The sequence below is a fragment of the Cynocephalus volans genome, chromosome 1 (assembly GCF_027409185.1).
Source record: "Cynocephalus volans isolate mCynVol1 chromosome 1, mCynVol1.pri, whole genome shotgun sequence".
Classification (NCBI taxonomy): domain Eukaryota; kingdom Metazoa; phylum Chordata; class Mammalia; order Dermoptera; family Cynocephalidae; genus Cynocephalus; species Cynocephalus volans.
In genome coordinates this window covers 261,533,391-261,558,239 of record NC_084460.1, presented here as the reverse complement: position 1 = coordinate 261,558,239, position 24,849 = coordinate 261,533,391, and the positions used below count along the sequence as shown (strand labels likewise).

General features: G+C 36.7%; 1 protein-coding gene across 2 annotated transcripts in view; it reads right to left on the bottom strand.

The window, feature by feature from the left end:
• Positions 1–19,249, bottom strand: part of SLC39A10 (solute carrier family 39 member 10) — a 118,784-nt gene extending 99,535 nt beyond the window's left edge. Inside the window, exon 1 of one of the 2 annotated variants that reach the window (XM_063077562.1) lies at positions 19,209–19,249. The gene's annotated coding sequence lies outside the window, so the exon portion shown is untranslated. Of the gene's footprint in view, positions 1–13,104; positions 13,150–19,208 lie in introns of those variants that run through there. The other variant, XM_063077563.1, reaches the window with a different exon arrangement.
• Between the last annotated feature and the right edge of the window lie 5,600 nt (positions 19,250–24,849).

The following is a 24,849-nucleotide window of genomic DNA, read 5'->3' as shown; positions in this document are numbered from 1 at the left end:
TTGCGTGTATCAACACTAAATCCTTCCTTCCTTCCTCCCTTCCTTCCAAAAGATGACTGGTAAAGGGATCTTAACCCTTGACTTGGTGTTGTCAGCACCACACTCTCCCAAGTGAGCCACAGGCTGGCCTTTCTCTTTATTTCTTAAAGTGCTAAGCAAATGCAAGCAGTCCAAATATAGTATTGATATCCAAAATTCAAAGCCAAACTCATTCTCTTCATTATTATCTCTCCATCCCCAAATTTGTTCCTTGTAAGTTCTCTGTCTGGATTCTCTGCACCTCTACATGCCCAAGTGGGAGGGGCCAATCAGTTTTCATTCTATCTTCTCTCTTCCTGCCTGTACCCAATTGGTTTCCAACTCCTGCTGGATTTAACTCTGACATGTCCTGTTGAGTTTCCCTGTTGCATATGACCCTTTCTCTCTATTTCATTCTACTACCTGAGTTCAGGTCTTTAACATCCCTGTACTGGACTACTACAATAGCCTTTGATTTCTCTCATTCAATCCATCATTCCCTCCTGTCTTTATAAACATACCTTATCATGCCAGATTTTGCCTTAAAAAAAAAATTACACTGTCTCCATTGCTTAATATGCATTTACGGCCCTGACATCACTTGCCCTTTCAGCCACATCTCTTGACACTTCTCCTGCTTTCATTCCTCCCAAATCAAGTCCTGTACCAGGGTTGGCAAATGTGTCATTTTTGGTTAATTAGAAGTGGCTGCCTGAAACAATATATTGTAAAGAAAAGTGCCATGAGAGACTGGCTGTAAAGGAAAAGTAATGGCAGCACCTATGTAATATATGAGGATACTTCAAAAAGTTCATAGAAAGATTCATATTACCCTTTAATTCTATTTTTCCATGAGCTTTTAAAAGTACTCTTATATTTGCTGTCCAACTTGCTACACAGATTAAATATTTAAATTTCCCTGACAATTTATTTGCTTTGGTACTTCATGACTTTTTACTTTCCTGGAACTGGGTCTCCTAGACTCAAGTCTTGCTTTCCCTTCTCAATGGTCTGTTAATTTTTAAAAAATAATTCAAAAAATAATATTTGGACATCAGATGGGAATGCAAAAACAAGTCAGATCTATGCCTTATATATTATACCAAGTATATATGAAAGATCAAAGACAAAAATCCAAAGGTGGAGTCATAAATGTTCTAGAATGTAACATGGAAGAATTCATTTATAGTCTTGGAGTGGGGAAGGACTTTGTAACTATGACTCAGAATCCTAAAATCATAACTGAAAATATTAATAAGTTTATTATTATTATTATTATTATTATTATTTTATTTTTATTTTTTGGTGGCTGGCTGGTATGGGGATCTAAATCCTTGACCTTGGTGTCACAAGGCAGTGCTCTAACCAATTGAACTAACCAACCAGCCCTAAAATATTTGATAGCAAGTTTAACTATCAAAACCAAAATCTTCTGTAAGGCAAAAACAAACACTGGCAAACAAATAATTGATGAACTCCACAAGACTATAAGCAAATACAAAAGACAGGCTGGGAAAATTATTTGCAACTCATATCAAAAAAGTGTAACGTTATTAATATATAAAAAGCTTTTAGAAATCAATAAGACAATTACCAACAACCCAATATTAAAGAAGGGCAAAGAATACAAAAACAAACCAATTAATGAAAACATAAATGGCTTTTAAACATAACAAGAGATGTTCAACTTCACTCATAATAAGAGAAATCCAAATTAAAATATATTAAAATATCTTTTTTTTTTTTTTCCAGCTTATTGGATCTGGAGAACATCCAGGAGGCTGAGAATGCACTATTGGGGAGGCTGTAGGAAAAAGAGACTCATGTATTTCTGGCAGTATTGTGAAATGGTATAATACTTATGGAAGGAAATTTAACAATATCTCCCAATATTACAAATACATATACTCATGACTTAGCAATTTCTCTTCTGGAAAATTATCTTACAGACATATTTTCATATGTGAAGAATGTCTAAAGTACAAGATTATTCATTGTGGCTTTGTTTTCAATAGCAAAATATCAGAAGCATCCTAACTATAGGGCACATACCAGTTAATACATCAATGTAAGAGAATAATAAACAGCAGCTTTTAAAACACATTTTTTCTCATGAAAAAATAAGGAAGCTCTCTAATAAAATCAAAAGAAATACAGAATGAATGATTAAGGGGAGAAAAGCATGGTTCAGAGGGGAGAAAATCATGATTCAGAGGTAACAATGCAGTGCTTAGAATGCATTTACTTGAACATGCTTAAGAGGTAGGAAGGAGATTTTTGACTGAAAAATTTTGAATTTCTTTAAAAATCAAGCAAATACATTACTAATCGAAACCTTAAATAAGAGACAAAAATAAAATACTTTTGGCTTGATGTTCCAGGGATGATACCATTCTCTGAGAATAGTGTACAATTTGGGAGGGGGGTGTCATTATTACCTTCAAATTGTAACCAATCAGTACAATCAAATGAGCCAGTTTTACTGGTAATTCCAAATGCTATGTCCATACCAACCCTATGGCCTCCTGCTTCAATCACTGTATAAGTAAACAATTAAATTTACTATACCACGATTTATTTTGGGGGGGGATTTCATTATTCTGTTACTAATGTTTACTAAATTTCTTCTGCCTTCCTCAGAAGAAGGGGGCACTCTTGATACTGGGGGGCACTCAGCTCCTGGATGGCTGTACTCAGCTCCTGGCTGAGGCTCCCCAAAATCTGTTACCAAAGAGAATGGCCAGACTAAAGCCATGACCTTCAGGTTTAACAGAGAGATGGGCTAGCCTAACACTTCTCCTCAGGTCACCGGTATTCCTGAATAAAAGCTGACTTCCATTTTCACCAACCATTTGACTTTTGGGTTGTTTATTTTTGTCTGGGGCCAGGCAGCCAGACCTAGTTTCTATAATGGATTTTGGGGAACCTCAGCCAGGAGATGAGTGCCCCCTGGTATCACTCAGGAACATCTTTCAGCTTGAATCCTTTGGGTTAAACTCAGTCACAATGCCCTTTTTTCAATCACTGCCGTGTTCCTTCCCAGTCCAGGGCGTTTGTGTATACAGTTTTCTCTACCTAAAATGCTTTTCATCCTCATTCCACACCTCTACCTAGTTTTACATGCTTCAGATTTCTATCACTTCTTCAAGAAGAATTGTTCCCAGTCTGGAAAAGTTTAGATTCCCTCATGTCTCAGTTGAAATCTTCCATTTGTGTCTGCGACTTATTTGTGGATATCAGTCTCCCTCATTTGAATGTGACGCTCCTCATGACTGGAGGGAAGGCGTCTGTTTTTTCAGACCTGACCAGAGCCTGGCAAGCTTCCCACGTGAACCCTCCGTGAATGTTTGTTGAGTGAACAAATGCATGCTAAGGGTACTGTGTGGGAACACTGAGGTGGAAAACCACAGGGGAAGATAAAAGAGGTAAGACAGCTCTGCCTTTAGGTAGTTTCTCAACTAGGGAGGCTAGGATAAATACACATAATTATAAGGCAGAATGTGGTCATTGCCTTAGGAGTACAAATAAAGTTCTATGGAATTTAGAGTAAGGTGACTGCTAAAGAATTTTTGGAATGTATTATTTATCTGAAAAATAGTCATCTTTGAAAGGGAGTTTTGAAAGACTAGTATGATTTCCTTAAGAAAGGTCAGGGTATTTAATTCAGGAAATCACACGCCTACAGAGGCCAGGCAAGTGATTCTTGTAAGCGAATGAACTGCCACGTGGAAACTGTGATAACTAGGAACTAGAGGTTTTAAACATGGTTGCACATTAGCCTCACCTAGGAGATTTTAAAAATCCCCATGCTCAGGCCATAACCCAGGCCAATTAGATCAGAATCCCAGGAGGTGGAATGGGGTAGGGGTGGAACCCAGGAATGCGTATTTTAAAAAATTGCCCAGGTAGTTCTAATGTAGACCAGCAGCATCCTCTTTACCTGGAACCTTGCTAAAAATACAGAATTTCGTGACCCACCCTGGACCTACACAATAAGAATCTGCACCGTGGCAAGATCTTCAGTGATTCTCACACATACTACAAAGTTTGAGAAGCCCGCTCTATAGAACTTCACCCTTCTCCGAGGGAGCAAACACTCATGACTGTCACACTAATGTTTCCATGAGGGAATGCACACTTCCTAGTTGTAGATATTCTAATTACACTGTTCATTTATACTGCTGGCAACAACACAAATAATTGAAATCAGGTGCAAGTCATCAAAATATGACTGAGGCTTTCCAGTTTGCTAGAGAGGGAATTGTTCATTAGCAGAGTTTATCTAAATTATTTCAAGGCAGAAAATCCTTAATGTGGATTTTATGGCATTTACCTAAAAATTTCTTTGAGCACCTAAAGTATCCCTGCCAACAATAATTTATGTTGAGGTTAAGTATGGAATACTGCGGTCATTTAGGTGGTAATAACAAAAAAATCTGCTCTGACCAAGTCAGCTAAAGTGTAGTGCCTTGGGAGATCTGAGATAAGTCTGCAGTCACATTGACCTGCCCATCATAAGACCATGTTTACTTAGAAGCAGACATCACGGCACCAGAAAGTCATAAAATAATGTGGAATGCTTCTTGTAACCCTTACTCTAGATCTCTGCACGGAGGGATCCCAAATCTATACGTTATGTACAACCAATTGAAAAACCGATGAAGCGATTAGGAGAGCTGTCCTCCCTCTCCCCTGTGATCCTTCCTGCTTCTTCTGACTATAAAATGCTAATCTTGATGGGTCCTCTTCAGAGCACATTTCTCAGGGTGACCTGACCTATGTGCTCCCTGGTTGCAATCGTCACACTGGCTCGATAAACTCTGTGCTTTATATGTTTGGCCTCAGTTTCTTTCAGGCCAACATTCCTGGTGATGAGGATAGAATCCAGAGCAACTCCTCTGACCACCCAGTTTCCCTCTTGAGGTTGAGCTTTGGTACCTGCAAAACAGAGGGGCCCATTATGCCCTCCAACTCCAGGGGCTCCGATGGTGAGGAAGGGGTTGATTTCTCCTGGATTTTAGACCTCCCTATTTTTGGTTGAGGTCTGAATGGGACTTAATGAGGTGTTTTTTTCCCTAACCCTCTCTCTTCCATTTGAGAAGAAGGGTTTCCATCTCTGTCCACGGGAGGTTCAAGTGAAGGTACTGCCATTTCGCTCCCCCTGCACCGTGAGAGATCTGGGTTACAATTTGGCAGCTGTCTCCACTTTTGGATAGGTGTTTGAGTAAAGGGAATCCTGTCATCTCAGTCCACTCCGCTAGGTGGGAAAACTGGGTCATGGTATTGACAGGCAAGCACCAGTGAGGTTCAGCTATGTTTCTGGACTAGGGGGAAATTGCATAGCATGCTTTAACATAACAGCTGTCTGTTATAAATTGCAATTGAATCTACCTTTTCATTTGTGACTCGCTCAATGTTAGCTCCTGCCTGAAAAGCACACGAGGATGAGTTTCTCACCCTTAGGTAAGAGGCAGTTGCACCCTCCGACTCAGCAGGGTATTCTAGTCAACTACAATTTTAATGGACATGTCAGGATGATGATTTGTGATGTGCAGCAGCCTCACAGGGACTTGCCCAAAAGGAAAACACTTCTATAGGGACCTTTCTGCTCATCTAGAAGGTACATATAAAGGTTGTTCACCTAGTACACTGTCTCCACTAGGCAGCAAAGAGATATCGCAACACATGAGAGGTTGACCCTGGCTCACTGGTGACACTCTGAGAAGCAGTATCCAGAAGCAACACCTTTCTTGACACATTATCCTGACTTGGTCACATGTGAAGGAGGTTTTAAATCATGAGAATTCACTCATCAAAAACTGAGCCATCGCTTGGAGGGCAACCCCCTTTATACCTGCTGGATTTATGTATAAACTCTATGGTATTTTGTCTTGCAAGTAGATTGACACGTCCATGTAACTTGAGGTGACCTTAAAATTACAATGCCCAGACATGGATCCATTAAAATAAGCTGGTTATGTTAAACAAAAGCTTTTTAGAGAGTTACCTGAAATGGCTCTCTTACAGGTACATATGGAAAAATATATATAACAACTATCCTTAAAAGTCCTTTAACAAGATTAAAAACCAGAAATTAGATTTAAGACAAAGTTAAAATCCTTTTTATGCTCAAACTGCATACTTTAGATCCCCTGTAGGACTTTCAAAACTTCAGCCTGTTGCCCAATGGTAAAGATTCCATATTTCCACCGAAGTGGCCCAGGTTTGATTCCCAGTTAAGAATCAGTCCATTGAAGATATACAAGTAAAACCCTTTCAACTGTATCACCCAAGAAATTAGCAAAATAACATTTTGAACAGAGATTGGATTTGAAAATTCTTTAGATCCACCACAAAATTCCTTTAACTCAAGAAAGAAATATCTATAAAAGTCAGTTTAAATGGTTTAAAATTATGACTCAGCCTTTTGGGGTTCATATTTATGATCCTTCTACCCCATAAAAAGCTTTGCATTTTCTCCTTATCTTACTGATGGCTTAAATTTCTGGTCTATGGGGCGACACAGGAACTTTGTTTATAGACAGTTAGCTAAGAAGCTGAGAACCTAGAAAATATGGTCAAACAAAAATGTGGGTTACATCCCATTTGCAGCCAGCAAAACTTCTAAATTTCCTCTTGACTTTGTCATTGGAAAGATTTGAGATCATAAGATGGTACAAAGTCCTTATTTGTTTTGAATTTTTGAGTCATTTGTTCAGATGTATTTTTGATTTAAAATTTGGTTTATAATATTTTATAAACTTTTGTTGTTTGTTTAATTTCTTTTCTGAGCTAAATGAATAGGCTTATTTGCAGCTAGCATACTGACTATTGCCAGCTCTCAAGGCATTTTCTTTGAGAGTGCCACAAGATAGCTTCTTTACAACTCTGGTTTTGGTGGAGTCACTTGGTAGCTACCTTAAAAATTTAAAGGCCAGGCTGGCCAATTAGCTCAGTTGGTTAGAGCATGGTGTTGATAACACTAAGATCAAGGGTTTGGATTCCTGTACCAGCCAGCCATTAAAAAAAAAAAAGAAAGAAAGTCCAGGTATATTTGCTGTTCGTTCCAGCTAAAATCTGATAATAATAATCCCCATAAAGGACAGCCACAAAAAACAAACAAAACAAAACAAACAAGCAAAAAAAAAAAAAACAAAAAACAAACAAAAAAAAAAACTGGTAATAATAGATTTCAAAGAACTTTTATAGAGCTCAAAATTTGGTTTAATTAAAAGCCGATCACTCAAGCTATATTCATTTTTAAAAGCATCTTTATTTCTCTCTGTTAGATTTTTGCTTCCCCACATGGGAAATTTTCAATTGACAGTACTTTTTTCCCTCTTTTCCTTCAATCCTATTGGTTAACAGGCTTCCCTCTTATCTCAGTAATCCAGTTTACAGAACAGAAACTAAATTGAAAAAGTCACCTAACTAGGTTGATCTCTAAAAATAAGATTTTCTGGCATTCAACTGGTTATTGTAAATAGACTTCTGAATTTTCTGTGTATTTCCTTGTAAAATCCTAGAGTAAATTCCTATGATTTTATGTTGTCTGGACATCTATTTTTAAATCCTCCTCTGTCTTATCTAAATGACATACCTACACCTAATTCTGTCCCCATGTGGGCTCTCCTAGAGAACTGCTGATAAACCTGTCAGGCCAGCACTAGAGTTTATAGCCACCTTCCAGAGAGAATCCTCAAGACCAATTTTGAAAAATAAATTTAACAAATTCAGCTCTAGTAGAAATGGATATTTTGTCCACCCAGATGAGCTTCGGAAACATTCAGACCTAACAGGCAATGTGCTGAAGCTCTTTCTTGGAAAACTTACATTTCTTCTCTGTGTCTTGACATACAGATCATCTGTCTTGTTCCAACTAGGAGTCATCTCTTTGACAGTACAAATTTAGGGTTTCCTAGGTAACAGTTGCACAGGACAATGGAGCAGGTAATTTAAGACTGATAATCCGAGAGAGAAAGAAAACTCTTTAAGAACAAATGAAAAATTTTAATAAAAGCTATAGGATCTGTATTTGTTTCTGTGTTTTCATGTTTATGTACATATAAACATATGCATATGGTAGCTTGTATCTACATGTATATGTCTATACTTGTTTGTATAGTATCTATATGATATCAATTTGGCTTATAGATAATGGGTACTCATAAATTAAATACTTAAGCCCCAATACTTTTCAAGGTCATGTGACCTTAGTAATCTTTGGGAAATAAAGCTAGTTTAAAATTGTTGGTAAAACTAAATAAAAATGTTTTCAAAATTTAATTTAGACACATTTGCCTAGGTCTACTGTCAGACAAATTTATACTGTCTCTTAGATGTTTTAAGATCATAAAACCACTGCTTCTATGATTTTTCTTAATACTGACTTGATTTATTTGTAAGCTAAAGCTGTAAAGGTTGGCTGCTAGGCCATGCTGGAAGAAGTCATATCTTCCAGATATTGTTTTGTAACTTTGTCCTGGGATCTGCCCCAGCTATGTAAATCCAGGACCAAGATGGACCCTGCCATTCATTGGGTCCAAGACAGTTAAAGGGAAAGGTACCTATGTCCAGTATCCCAAAGGCCTTGGTTCAAAGGAGACTGGTTGATGTGATTTTATTTTTCCAAAAGAAAAAAAAATACTTTTCAACAATATTCTGGTATAACAGATGAAGGCCTCCAAAGCTGTCAAAATGATCTTTTAAACTGCACTTTTCTTAATGGACTTGGTGAGGATCCAGTCACTGTGGTTAAAAGATATCAAATTAATTGGGCAACTGCTCAGATTCATGATCTTGCTGATTTGGCTAATCAGCTCTCTAAAACTCTCCAAAAGGAGAAAATCAAGTCATGAGCTTACAGCTTCAGCAGCTAATTAATCAAACCAAATCTTTTAAGAGAAGGCAAACTGCCCCAAGCAACAACAACAACAAAGGCGGGGGAGGTGGTATGTGTGTGTGGGTGTCTGCTTTCATTACAACAAACCAACAAAGCAGGCCACCTTTAAAAGATTACAAATAAACGGCTAGCTTTGTTTTCCTAAAGCCAATTTAAATATACCTGTTTAAAGTGAGTAAATTAGGTAAAATGAAATTAGGATAAATGTTTATGAATGAACTTATTGTTGTTTCAAAAATCTTTCCAATAATTTAAAATCTTAAAATCATGTTAAGTAATAGGTAATAATAAGAAAATTGAGTCATTTCTAAATAAGTTAGATCCTAAAACAATTATTAAATGTAATCTTAAGTTTACGTACTTTGACATCTTATTCATAATATAAAAAAGCTAAATATATTTAGATCTGTTAATGAAAAATTTGAGGACACCTATTTCTCTAGAAATTATGAGATGGTTTTCATCTACAGATACAGATATAAAACAATTTAAAAATTGCTTGCTTCTCTGGAAATTAGGCTTACTAAAAGTTAACGTTGTAGTTAACATATAATTAAAACTACTGGATATAAAAACTACAATTCTGTATACAGAATGTATAAAGAAAGTAGAATGTATTTTTGGTAAAAAAAAGGTTATAAAAAGATGAAGATCTGTTTTTTTTATTGTTCAAGAAGAGTTAATCTTGTCTAAGCTTAAAGGGTATTAAGGGTTCTTTCAAAATAAAGAGGAATGTTATGATTGAAACTGAATGGATGTGAAAAATTGAGAAAAAAAGTTAAAACTTCTTTTGCCAAGAAATTTTAAAAGATTTATAAAAATCTTACATGGTCAAAGCTGACTAAGATTGGATAAATTTGTTTTATAAGATTTTAACAAAATTAACTTTAGTATTAATAATACACTAGCTTTTTCATTGTTTTTGAGTTTTCATTATCTATACTGAATCCTGAATTTTAACAAATATCCCTTACTAGGAAGTTCCCTCTGGGCTCCACAATGATCAAGGGATTCATTTCATTGGTACTCATTTACAATATAATAATTAAGTCCATTTATAATATATGGCCAAAGTCTCTTCCGTTGGTATTGCTCAACTTGCATTCTATCCCATTTGAAAGCATCAGCTTTCTCCCTTTGAAATAATAACAGGTAAGACCTATGTGCCTAGATGAAAGACTTTATAAATCAGCTCTTCTAAAAGGTGATATTCTTCATTACTGCCAAGGACTTATAAAGCTCCTCATAAAAAATTCTAAATTAATAAAAGATTCCTTCCACAGTGAGCTCCAGGAAGGTGAATACATCAAAGACCATGGTCTTCAGCCCAGAGACTTTATTTGGAAACACCACCAAACAAAGGACTCCTTCCAACCACATTGGAAGGGATCTTGTCAGGTATTGTTAACCAATCCCTGTGCAGCTAAGCTTAAAGGCATTGACTCATGGATGTGTATTTCTCATTTGAAAAACGCAAATCTATCTGAGTGGACCTTCTCCATCATTGGAGATCTTCAACTGAAGCTAATTTGTAGCCAAATGCCTCAATCTTCCAGCCAGAACAAGAAAAAGACAGCATCTGCATAGACAGTGTATACCCAAGACTCCAGACCTGACTTGATGACAACTCCATGGTTAATGTTGCTGAAACACTTGGAATTTTCACTTTGACTCTTGGGAATTCTTCTAGTTTTAGGCTTTTGTCAGACTGTGGGTCTCATCTCTTAGTTCACATTCTAACCAGGCCATAAGCCTCAAGATTACTTACAGAATTTTAATATTTGTTTTAATAGTTTTTCTCCTAGGCCTATGCCAAGTTAAAACTTATTACCTAGTTTAAGTTGTAAAAGTGCCCTTAGTTTTTTTCCTTGCTGTTTTTCACCATTCAGCCCATTAACACTCTTGAAAGAACGTATTTCTATAATGAACATACTCTTTTGCCCGAGGGCACAATTTATCCTCCTTGCTGGATTTGCCACAAATGCCACTATCTAGTTTTTCACGTTTGCCAAGAATTAAAGGATCTGACTACCATCCCATCCAACTCCCATGTTGCTTAAAATTCAGACTTAGACCTAGAGGCCAGAGCCTAATTTCTTCCCCTCCTATAAGGGACATGACTTTGTGGGAATGAGCCTTCCCAGTAACAAGGGACCAAATGTCTACCTGAGTTGAGTATCAATGCTATCCTATGAAAGATTGTTTTTTATCAAAAAGAGGAAATGATAACAAAAAATCTGCTCCAAACAGGTCAGCTATATTATAGTGCCTTGGAAGATCTGGGATAAGTCAGCAGTAACTTCCACCTGTCCTGGAAAACATGATCATAAAACCATGTTTACTTAGGAGCAGATATCATAGCACCAGGAAGTCATAAAATAACTTATAATTCTTCTTGTAACCCGTACCCTAGATCCCTGCATGGAGAGTATAACCTAGTAACAATCCCAAATCTACACATCATGTACAACCAATAGAAAAACTGAGGAAGGGATTAGGAGAACTGTCCTTCTCCCTCTCTCCTTTGATTCCTCCCCTTCTTGTGGTTATAAAATGTTAAGCTCTGCTGGTTGTCTTCAGAGTGCATTTCTCAGGGTGACCTGACCTATGTACTTCCTGGTTGCAATTGTCATATTAGCTCGATAAATCCTGTGCTTTATATGTTTGGCCTCGGTTTCTTTTGGGCCAACAGGGGGTTTGGAGTATTATTAGCTCAGCACAACTGTTCTCTGTAACACCCTTAAGAAAATTTAAAGGGTATATACAAGGGGTCTCCAAAAGGTTCATAGAAAGATTTGTATTACCTTTCAATTTTATTTTTCCATGAACTTTTTGAAGTACTCTAGTATTGGAAATAAAGTGATAAAGGTTTGGTGGACTTGGGATGCTAGAATAAAGCTTTGCTTAATGTTGCCAATGTAAAGTCTCTCAATATTTTGAAGGCCAGGTTTATAACTATAATACAAACGAAAAGGAAAATTTGTTCTGTCATGATCTGGTTAGAGATAAAACTGGCATAAAGGAAACTGTTGAAGACTGCTATCCAACAAATACTTATCAAGCTCCTCCTGTTTATCAGATGCTATTCCAAGTCCTTTAACTTCATTCCTTCCGTGATCATGGACTTTATCTTTATCCCTATCCAGTCAGCCTCCTGGAAAGGTAATGTCATTGCTCATAGAATGAATGATCTCACAAGATAAAAGTGTGGATGACTCAGAACAGTTCATCCCTCCAACTAGAGACTGTCAGCAGCTCAGTAGCTTTGTCTTTGAATACCACTGAGATTGGGGACGGAAGAAAGGGAGGAAAAGAACAGGAGAAAATACACCAGAGAAGGTCTCTCTTTCCCTACATTGCTGAAGAGTTAGACAGCAGTTACAGAATTTAAAATGGCAATACAAAGATGTGGCTTTCAAAGAATAATACATATCAGCAACCGTTTTCTCTTGCTCCCACAACCCTTATATGATCTGCTATTCTTTTATAAGTTGTTGCACTAGGTAATGTTTTCATCTACCTCTGCTGAAATATTATGTAAAATAACTTCTATGAATAAATATAACTGATTAATTGCAAAAGAAAAACCAGTCTAAAAGCTTTAATCTGTTTAATCTGTTCCCACTTCACTAAAATATGCATAACTATTTCTGAAACACTCTAGGTATTTTTGTAAACAATCGGTAGGAGCAAAAATAAAAAACTTCACAAAATGATTCTTTGTAATAAGTTTGTTGATAGGTTTTTTTTAAAAGAAATTTCTGAGGACTTTCAAAATTTTTAAATCTCTAAGAATATAATCACTGAGAACAGCTGTATGACTCCTTTATAACTTTATAAAGCATGCATTTATTTTGTTTTGATACAAAGCTCACATTTGTTTTTAAGACATGCACGAGCATAGTAACAAAGGAAAAGAGAAGCAGTGTGTTGTATTAGATAGACAATGCACACAGGCGTGACTGAAAGGAAAAAAATTCTCCTTTTGAGCTAAAAGGAAAGAGAAAAAAAATTACTATCATCAAGGAGGAAGAAAGGCGTCTCTGAGCAAGAAATATTTTCCCAGCAGTGAGCTAAGCAGATATGGGTGTGTGGAGGGGGAACAGAAGGGTACCAGGTGAGAGAATCTTGCTTATGGCCCCTATGGACAGAACTCAGTTTATATAACAAATCAATCCACTTACAGGACTTGCTTAACTTCACCTGTTGGAAGGTAAGTTCAGTCTCCTTTCCCCTTCTCTGAATGAATGGGGAAGGCTTTCTGCTCACCATCTGCCTCCCACCACAGGAATGTGTGCTATCTAGAGAGTTGTTTTGAATCCCACAGCACTTAAAGGAGCTGTAGCAACAGGTTTTTCCCTCTCCCTAACACTGAGCCAATTGTAAATGTTGAATGAGAACCTTGAGCAAGTTAAGCACTATCTTAGGAATTCAAAACCAGCTGTAGCTAGGGTAGTTCTTTTTTTCCCCCCAATAGAATCACAATTTATATTTTTATCACCTCAGCCTTTTTGAGCCCAGGACTGTATTGCTAACAAAGGGCTATTTCCTGGCAGGGTTAATACAAAGCATGTTTTAAGTAAAGCCTGAAAGTTGGCCTTGGAATTCGGTTAGGAGAGAGAACTGTGACTCTTCTCAAATGGAGATGTTAATATATGTCAAGAAAACTCAGGATCCAAAAAAAAGTCCTTCCAAGCAACGCAATAAATTTCAAGCTTTTATATACTTATTAGCTGTATGACTTTGTATGGCCACTACCCTTCAACACAAATATTTCTTTTTTCTCTCAACTTTGGCCCACAGTTTCCATTCTGTCTTGAAATAAAACTGCTTCCAGTACATGGGTGATGAGGTAAAACATTCATAGAAGCCTCACTTATCCAGCCCTAAATGATGAGGGAAAGCAATAGACATTTTGAACTGTATTTTAAACTTTTACCTGTGATTGTTAAAAACTGGAAACTGAGAAGTCAATTGTATTTTTTTTTTCTTAGATTAACTCTTTTTGGTTGAAGAGTTGATGCCCAGAACTTGGCTTACCATGTTTGCACAGTCTTTCGGCACTATTTTCACACCATTTGTAATTTATTCTATAGTAACAAGTGGCTACTCTGAGGAAGGTCTATGGCTTGACATTTAACTTATCATGAAGCCTCTCTAACTTCATTTGGCATGAACTCAATTGAAAATGACTACACTCTGATGTCAAACACTAAATAACGATGTTATAAAGAATACTAGGGCACTTCAAAAAGTTCATGGAAAGATTCTCTTTATCTTTTAATTCTATTTTTCCATGAACTTTTTGAAATACACTTGCATGTATTTTTTCCTGTAACAAAATAAACAAGAACAGAATAAAAATAAGCCAACATTCTCAAAATGAACACACAATTAAATACCTATCCTTAATCTTAATGATAGAAATAAATTAAAATCTCTACAATAAAAAATAAACTGCTTAGCAAATAATTTGCTAATTGCCATGCACTGATGATCTTAATCAACCAGTTTCCTAGATGATCTATAAATAAAAATTGAAAAGGGATAGTATCTGGGTAGTTAGTTAATTTATTAATGTAGTGGATGTTAGGGCTCAAAAAACCAACTTTAATGTCTTATGACTTTCTACATTTGAGGAAACAAAATAAACTAACAACAAAAGCAGAGAAATTTAGGGGAAATGGAAAAAGGAATCGAAAGGTAAGAGTCAGCAATGGAGATGGCCTGTAACAGTGCACAATCATAGTGAAGTCTTAAAGATGCATTTCACTATTTTCCTCAACTTCCCTGCGATTTGTTCAAGCGTATGGGCACCTCGTGAAGTTAAAAAAACAAAAAAACCCTTTCAGGAAAAATACTTAAAGTTGACCAAACTGCCTAGTGAACTTGCACTTGACAGTGTAATTTTGTCACTCCTTAAAGCAAGATGATAAAGCTTTTAAAATAATTTCCAGAGGGCATGGAAAATTTCCAAAAGTAAGATAAAGTCTGTAATAATGCAAGCATTACTTATTTAGCCATTGCAAATTAAGATGTTCAGATATGTCTGTAAAATGGGAATTATGAATCTAAGATTTTATACTAACATGCCTATACATTTCCTTCTTTCCTTCCTTTCTCCCTCCACCTCCCTCTTTTTTAAAATTCGAAGCAACAGAAACTTTTTATCTTCCTTTAAATTTTGGTGCCAAAGTAACCAGAAGAACTAACATGGAACAAGATTAGCTGGGCACCTGTAAACCCTTTCCAGAATTCTATTCATCGTAACTTCTACAGCGAGAGGGGATGAAAAAATTAAGAATCCACAGTGGAAATGTTCAAGGAAGCTTTACTTATAACAGTCAAATAATAAAAACAACACAAATATTCAGGGAACAGGGAAGGATAACAGGGAAGGATAAATTGTGGTATATTCATGCAATGGAATACTACATAATGAAAGAACAAAATTGATGCATATAACAATATAGATGAATCTCATGGACCTAATTTTGATCAAAACACACTGGGCACAAAAAAGCACATAGTTTGTGGTTCCATTCATATGAAGTTAAAAATCAGGCAAAGTGTTTACCAGGGAGGGGGGCTATTGATGGAGAAAGTGTACCAGGGAGCCTTCCGTGTGCTGAATATGTCCTAGATCTTGACCTGCGTATACAGGTGTATCAATACACTACAAAATTCATTGAGCTGTATACTTAAGATTTGCACACTTTACTGTATGTATCATATTTGACAATTACAATTTTTAATAATAACATTTTTAAGAAGTTCACAGAGGAGGGAAAAAAAAAGTTAGAGAACTCCCGCAAAATGCCAACGGGTTCAACAGAAGTGAAAAAGATAGTCCCATTTTTAAAAATATAGAAAAATAACCTCTCACTCGGGTTGAAATAATGACCGATGTTTTTCTTTTAATATTCCCTTTCTCATTGGTCATGGACTGTGGAGAGAGGAGGGGAATTAAAGAATTGTAAAGACTCCTGAAAAAACTAGTAGGTTTTGGAGACTTAGTTACATTTTAGAATTTTTTTGGTTAGGGATAGTCTTCTATCTCCTTAAAGGTTGTAGGGATTACTCTGATTCTCTTTTGAGGGAGATTATTACAAAGCGCAACCAGGGGGACAGAGAGAAAATCAACTATGTGGATTTCAGATAGAGAATTAAAGTTTGGCTTCAAGTTTACTTTCTACAGTGTTCAACAGAAAGGAAAAGGGGGGAAGATGGTGGGCAGAAGCACTGTCCAAGAATGAAAAGTGTGCATTTGGTTGGACTTTTCCTTGTGCTGTCTCTAGGAAAAACTCACTACTGGGTCTGGAAGATTGAGAGCAGAAGGGCAAGGAACTTCAATACTTATTTCTAGTGAAACTCTTTTGATATAATTTATGTGCCCTTACATTTTAAAAATAATTCTGGCAAAACAATTCCCTATCTTAGCAACTTTTATGTTTTCTAGGCATTTTAGACACGTGATGAAGCCTTTTCTCTTGTTCTTCCTCTGAACGCTCCCCAGCCAGGGGAGGTCATTTCAAAAGTAAAGGCTGTGATGGGGGATGAATGTATAGAAGGATGTCAGCTTGGCCTTTGAGCTTCATGCTCTGGCATTCCCACCTCATGTCTGAATTTTTGACTAAATGACTGCCTCGTTCACCACTGAAAGTACTGCCAATTTCAACCTGGCTGCATTTATGAAATTGATGAGAAATCTTAGACCAAAATTATCAGAAATGATTATGGACAATGGTAAACCTGAGCACTTCATTTAAATAATGTTTTAGAGAACTAAAAATTTCAGGCCTATGTATTAGGTGTTTTATATACATTACCACACATAACCCTCATGACACCTCTAGAAGCTAAAAATTAACATCTCCATTGCATAAGTTGAAATCTCAGGCTTCAAGGAGCAAAGGTATTAAGTGTGCACAGCCAGGGTTCAAACTCAAGTCCATATAACTCCAAAACCATTTAATCTCACTACTGCTCGGGCAAGATGCTTACTTAACACATTGAGAGCTAAAACTTTATTTATCCTATGAAAAAACATACATCTGCTAAAATGGATGGCAATCTCCCTGAGGGTGAAAGCTGATTATTCTTCTTTTTGTGAGGCATAGAATATGCCTCATTTGTTAAGTGCATACTTGAAATAGGAGCCCATGAGATAAATGTTGATTTTTTTTATAAATTACAGTCACACACACATACACACAACACCATTCTCAAAGCATGGATTCAAATGCCTGCAGAAAAAAATAAAATTTACTCATTTAAGATAATACAGCAGAAAGTGAAGTCAGTAAAAAGGATGGGCAAAATGCCAAATGATAACAAAACCAAAAGAATAAAAGAGCTGGGTACTGAATTACATTTGCTTGTCTTTAGCTTAAAGGCAAATTGGCTTATATTTCTGTTGTTACACAACAAAAAGCAAGCATAAAGCCTTTCATGGCATAACTGACCCTAAATATGGAATCACATCAAAGAAAAGAACATGCAAATACAAGATGTTCTACTTATACAAGATGGGAACTTAAGTGAGCAGACTAAAATCTAACTATTAGTAAAATTGACCAGTTCTTTACACCAAAAAATCTAAAAGCTGACTGAAAACTTTCTTTTCTGGACTTCTCCATTTTATATTAGTTTCTCTATGTAGAAGCTCTGAAAAAGATTTAAATTCTTAATGCTTTATTCTTAAATGAAAATTATAGTCTAAAATTAGTTTACTTACTTTTAAATTAAGTCATAATTTATTCCTGAAAGAATTGTAGCTGGGCCTTTAGTTTCTGTATTGTTAATTATTATTTGCAGTTAAAGACATGCAGAAATCCAAGGTGATGTGCTTTTTATTTTCTTCTTACTGATTCAGTTGAGTAATTCAGAATTTAAAGTGATATCATAAAACTTAAAAACACTTCTTTCAATAATGGAGGCTCATTTGGCCTTCTGGTAGAAATATCCAGATTTTCAGGTTTGTGGTTGTTGTGTTTGTTTCTGTTTCAGATGAATTTGCTTGTGATTTTAAACCCACTGGAAGGTAATCAGTTAATCTCCATTAACTGCAAACATGTCTGGTTAGGCCCAGTTTTGAGATTTTAAGGAAAAAAAATACTGTATTTCTTTCAGGAATTTGTCTCCCTTATTTTGTTCATAATGGTTATTGCAGTAAATATACATTCCTGAAATTTCAATTATCTATACCTATACACGGTAAATTTTTTCTATTATTCCAAAATGTTTACTCTTATTGTTACTTTTATGATTTTCCTTGCAACACCTTTCAGAGTGGTCATTTCCTATCAAAAGGAAAGTCTATTTGTGTCCGTTACCCAATTACTCCCTATCCCCTCTCCCCCTCAGCCCTTCCTATCTCTAGTAACTATAGGTCTGTTCCCACCTTCTGAAAGTTCAACGTTTTATTATGGTCTTTCTTTCTTTGTTTCTTAGCTCCCACTTATGAGTGAGGATAAGTGGTGTTTCTCTTTCTGTGCCTGGCTTATTTCACTTAACATTATCACATACTATACACAAATACTGATAGTCAACTCTGTATCCCAAAAATATGTATAAATAATAATAATAATAATAATAATAATAATAATAAAGCTAAATGAGTAGAAAATTGAAAAGAAAAAGAAAAAGTAACCTGTATTTTTACTACCTCACTACAAAAAAAAAAAAAAAAAGAAAAAAAGAGGAAAGTCTACATTGGCTCATTTTGGGGGAGCAAACATTTCTTTTCAAATATTTTGGGTCATTTTTGAGAACAATCTTCAACTGACTCTTGCATACACTCTCTTGCCCACAATATGGTTCTTAAACTAATCTGTTGTTGCACATAAATTTCCTTCTGATTCCTGCTTTTCCATATTTAATATTTTCTTTCCATTGTCTTAGCATTCTCTCCAGCTCCACTTTAATTCACATTTTTTTCTATTCCTTTGTATAAATCTACATATTTCTTCCTTTTGATTGGCAGCCACTTCATTCTACTTTAATGTCCTTAAAGTTTTTACTTTTGGTCTTCATCGAGTCCTCTGGTGATGCCAATTCATTAATACACCAAGGTTTATTGAATGGCACATTCCCGAATGTGACACTTCTGGTGTTTGTGTGTGTGGGAGGGGGCATGTCTGTCACTTACACTGATCCGTGTATGATGACTGCAGAAATTGTTATCCAAAAATGAAATATTAAAAGAAACATCTAACGGTTTAACCAATAGCATATACTTTACTAAGTAACTATACCATTTAACAAATGGTAAATAAACAAAACTTACCCTTTAAAGATTTCGACAGATGAGTTAGGATCTTTACCTCTTTAGTTCAGCCCAGTCCAACTCAGGCAAAAATTATTGAAGCCTCTCAGGTCCAGGGGCGGAAGACCACAAACAGAAAGATAAAGCAAGTCCCTCCTCCTAAATTTGCATTCATTTAGATCAGCTGAGGTGCTAGGGTTTTCTAATACCGAGCTTTATATAAGGTGTTTTCCTTGAAGGGTGCATAGTAACTATTTTCTTCAGCCAGTGAGATTCTTAGTCCCCCCCCCCCACCTTTTAAAGCTTCAGGTTGTTCTTCAACTATTCTTTTTATGTTGGATAACCCTCAGGGCTTTATATCTGACTTCCATATTTAATGTATTTTAATTCAGCCTTGTAATGATCTATATATGTATTCATGAGCTCATCTTCCCCTAGGACTTACACAGGTAGCAGAGATTAAACTGGCATTCTTTACTACTTCCTGGCAATTAATTGCAAGTCTGACTTCATAAATACCTTTTTTTCTGTGCTTGCATCCAAAATTTCAGAGAGAGTGTAATTACTTGATTAAATAAATAAAACAAGATCTTTTGGATGGATTCTTTTATAACACCATGGCTATAGTAAACTGACAACACACAAATTCTGGCTTTTTTTCTTTACATGGCCCCCCTCCAAATTTTTTTTTTCCTTCTTATGAGTGATCCTTTTAAAATCTCACAAGGTTTGTTTCTTTCTGATAGCATGCATTAAATATTTTGTGCATAGTTTGTCTGTCTTATTGGCCCTGGGCCAAAAAATACATTTTGCATTTGAAAAGGATAAATATTTTCCTGTTCAGTATTCTCTTCTCTTGACAAGAAAAATGGAATGGAAGAGAGCGAGTGGGAGCCCAAAACAGAAATCAGTGAAGCCTGATGCAACTGTGTGTGCTTCCTTCATGGAGGTTATGGTCTGGAGGGACAGTTAATTGAAATATCAAATACCACCACCTAACAAACAGCTCGATAGCAAGAAAACAAATAACCCAGTCAAAAATAGGCAAAGGACCTAAATAGACATTTCTCAAAAGACATACAAATGGCCAACAGATACATGAAAAAATACTCATTGTCACTAATCCTCAGGGAAATGCATACCTGTCAGGATGGCTAGTTATCAAAAAGATGAAAGATAAGTGTTGGCAAAGGTGTGGAGAAAAGGGAACCCTGTGCACTGATGGTGGGAATGTAAATTAATGCAGATATTATGGAAAACAGTACAGAGGTCCCTCAGAAAACTAAAAATAAAATTACCATATGATCAAACAATCTCACTTATGACTGTATATATATCCAAAGGAAATGAAATCAGTATGTGGAAGAGATATCCGCACTTCTATGTTCATTGCAGCAGTATTCACGATAGCTAGATATGTACGCAAGCCAGGTGTCCATCATCAGATGAATGGATGAAGAAAATATGGTATATGTACACGTGGAATACTATTCAGCCTTAAAAAAGAAGGAAATCCTGTCATTTGTGACAACATGAATGAACCTAAAAGACAAATAACACATTGTCTCACTTACATGTGGAATCTAAAAACGTTGAACTCTTAGAAGTAAAGAGTAGAATAGTAGTTACCAGAAGCTAGGGGAGGGGGTGGATGGGGAAAGGGTAGATGTTAATTAAAGGGTTTCAGTTAATCAAAAGTTTCAGTTAGACAGGAGGAATCAGCTTTAGTGATCTATTGTACAGAATAGTGACTATAATAAATAATAATGCAATGTATATTTCAAAATTGCTAAAAGGGTAGATTTTTAAATGTTTTTACCACACAAAAAAATGATAAGTATGTGAAGTAATGGATTTGTTAATAGTTTGATTTAATCATTTCACAATATAAACATCACATTGAATCCCATAAATATATACTATTATTTGCGAATAAAAAAATAAAATAAAAATTTTAAAAATACCAACTCCTTTCAAAAACTCTTCAAATACTTCCCGTCATTCAGCTTGTCTCTTCCCTCGTTTGTTTTGTTTTGTTTTTGGCAGCTGGCTGGTATAGGGATCCAAACCCTTGATTTTGCAGTTATAACACTGAGCTCTAACCAAGTGAACTAACCAGCCAGACTCCTCCCACATGTAAGTCATTGTCATATTTTAATTTATAGTCATTTCTGTATTATCTTATCTCCCCACTAGGATTCTGCTTCTCTTTTTACTTTCTACCTATAGCACCTAACCTGGGCCTATGCTTTTGATAAATGTTCGCTGAATTGAAATAAATTGCTTAGTGTTGCTCCGGATCCCTTTTTCCAGTACGTAAAAAAAAAACAAAAAAAAATAAAAACCTTATCTCAGCACCACACTCTCCTGAGTGAGCCATGGGCCGGCCCCAAAACCTTATCTCAACTGACACCTTTCACTTTACAGCACACTAAAGTATATAGTGCCCAAAACCAAAATAAAGTAACATGTCTTTTTCAATTGCAGCATAAAGAAATTTTAATATTTTTTCGTGAAACAGCTCAAAGGGAGGGTTAGAGAGAAATTGTTAAAGGGCCACAAAAAAATGAAGGCCATAATCATTGTGTAAGGACTTTAAAAAAAAAAAAAGAATATTTCCTTCTCAAAAAAAAGAAGAAACAGCTCAAGATGAACAGCTCTTAGTAGTTGGTGGTGCAAGCCCTCACAGATGCGATAGAATATTTTTGTGATTTTTAAAAATACTCTCTGGCTAGCATGGATAATATCAGGAGTAGTTAGAATACATTAAGTACCACTTTGACAAGTTCACAAAGTAAAATGCGGCTAACATTGGAGTTTCTTTTCAGTCATATCTACATAGCGCCTAGGATCATAACAAGTGCAGAGGGTCAGTGAACCCTGGATCGTATGTCTTCATGTTACCCCACATTCAGGTCTGGAAAAGTCACAGATTAGCATGCCTCAATTTTTTCATCTGTACAATTGGTCTGGGTCTGGGGAGGGAGAGACAGCAGGGCAACAAGTAACTGTACAGTGTTCCTCTGTACCTTACTCTGTCCTATGCCAGGTGAGCTACCAAACCAACACCAGGCAGGCAAAAGAATGGGAGCACACGTCCTGTTGGTAGGAAGTGGGTGTGTCAGACTGGTTTATGAAGGGAAGTAGGGTATTAGAATTTTAAACAGAAGATCAGAATATCCTACTATATCTGAGACTTGTTATGAAGAATTACAATTAGATTCTTAATCTCTTGGCGTCAACTTGTTTATCTCTATTTCTTCCCTGTCACCTAGGCCTTCAACACGTATTTTTTTTTTTTTTTCTTTCTTTTTTGGCTGGTACACAGATTGAACTCAGGACCTCTGTGTTATCAGCATCGTGCTCTAACAACATATATGTTTAAATGAAGAATTTAAAAAGTTATAGTGCAATTTGCATGTATTGAAATGGTATATTTATCTTCAGTAGGTACCATAATGTTCTACCTAGCAAGTAAATATGTAGCACAAGTATGTACATAATTGGTTGTGAACATTTTTTTGATCATTTGGGATGAGCAAATTTAGTAAACATTTCTGATATTAGGATCAGCGAGCAATTGCCTATGCTTCTTTCTGGGGGTGGCTGCCATTACAGCAGTTTCAAAAACGAAAGACAAAGAAGTTGCCATTATATGGGATCATTAAAATTGGGGGGGAAATCTCACTGGAACCATCTTTCAGCTAAATAAGTGCAAAAACACAAAAACAAACAAACAAACGAAAAGGAAATCTCCCTAACTTGGAAGACTAAGTTTACCATTGAATCATATAACCAGAACCCCGCATACCCTGCTGAGGGTGCGAAACAGCCCCTACATCTGGCCCAGGCCTGTGGTCAGTATGCAGCACGTAGCTCTCTGCTCAGACCATGGAGAGCAAGCACCAACAAAGGACACAAAATAAGGTAATGGTTATAGGGGCTGAGATTTACTAGATTAGGACACAGGTGGAGCTGTAAATACCTCACTGTCCAGAAAGACCAAATGTACACAGGGCCATTACACTCAGGCTCAGCAAGTCTGTAGTAGACACTTGCATTATGAAACTTTTGCCCCATATCACTGTATTCAAGGTAAAGGCAATATAATGTTTATTTGTTTACTTTTGGTGGCTGGCCAGTGCGGGGAGCCGAACCCATGCCCTTAGTGTTATCAGCACCATGCTCTCCCATGTGAACTAATAGGCCAGCCAAATGTAATGTTTAAAAGTGCATTATTTGGGGTCAGATAGACTTGGGATTGAGTCTTGGTATTGCAATTTATTGTGTTAGTTATATAACCCCCCCCCATACCCTCCTCATCTCAATTTCTTTATTTGTAAAATAGGATAATAATTATACCTGCCATAGCATACTTGTTGTGCAGGTTGGACGATATAATGTATGTAAATAAGGCACTTAAGCACAGAGCCTGACATTCTCAGTCGTTGTTAGCTAAAAAAAATGAAACAACTGCTTAGCTTCTGCTTCTGGAAAAAGGTGATGGCGTAGAGGAAAGCCCATGTCATATGGGAAAATCAGACTGTATCCCTTTGAACAAGGGCTGCTGTGCACTCTCTGTCCTCTTGTGATTTTAGTTCTCCTTCATATTTTCCATCCTTGACATGGCCAGAGGTGGCTAAAGACATTCCCTAATTCAATAAATGTTTCATAAGTACCAACTCTGTGTCAAGTAGTTAGCGATGCATTGGGGATATACTGGTGAACACAGTATATCACAGAGGTAGTTGAAGACAGCTCATAAGTAAGATAAACATACACATATAAATGATTGTCACTTGTAAGAAGAAAAAAATTCCCGTATGCCACTCTAGGTGGGTTGACAAGAGAAGGCATCTGTGAGGAAGAGAAATTCAAGCTAAGACATCAAAGATAAGAGCAGAGGTGGTTTCTGTCTACTGTGGCCTTTCTCTGCAGAGCTTGTGATAATCACCAGCCTTATCTGTCCTGTAACTCCCGTGTAGTTGCTGGCTAACACTCTCCAGAGATGATATCAACAGTCATCCGGGACAGACTATTTCCTCACCCAGAGTGTCCCTCGGGCCATGGTCACAGATGTAGCCACTGGACAGCCACATACCCACTTCTGCAGGCCATTACTACATAAGCACACTGGGCTAGCCAAGTGCCCTGGTGTGGGGTTGTATTCACCCCCCTGTGAGGAAGGGATGCCTTATTCTACTTCATACAAGTGGAACTAGACGGTGGCCCTGGGCAGCCTCAAAGTAAAAACATACTCAGAAACCAGTAAGAGGTTTTTTAAAAGTAGGCTACCACTAGAGACTCAACTTGTCGCACCCTGAACAACACAACTAAATTCCTAAGTATAGGATATATAGAAGAGAACCCATATTACTGTAGACCTGCACCATGATTTGTAACCCACTTTTCAGAGGAAGCTCATGTTTCCTCCTCTTGGCATCTGAGGGAAGAAAGTCTGTGCTGGCTCTTTAGCTGAGTGGGCCAGTGGGGGCCTTACTGGCCAGGGGAAGTGTGGCTTGAGCCCCGATTGCCTAAGTCCTCACACAAGCCCTCACTTCTTCCAGCAATTGCTCCTGTAAGGGGGGGTCTCTGTGTGGTCACAGCTGGTTCCCAAAGCTGTGACTAATGGTCTCCTTCTCAGGTTCTCACAACTGAGTAG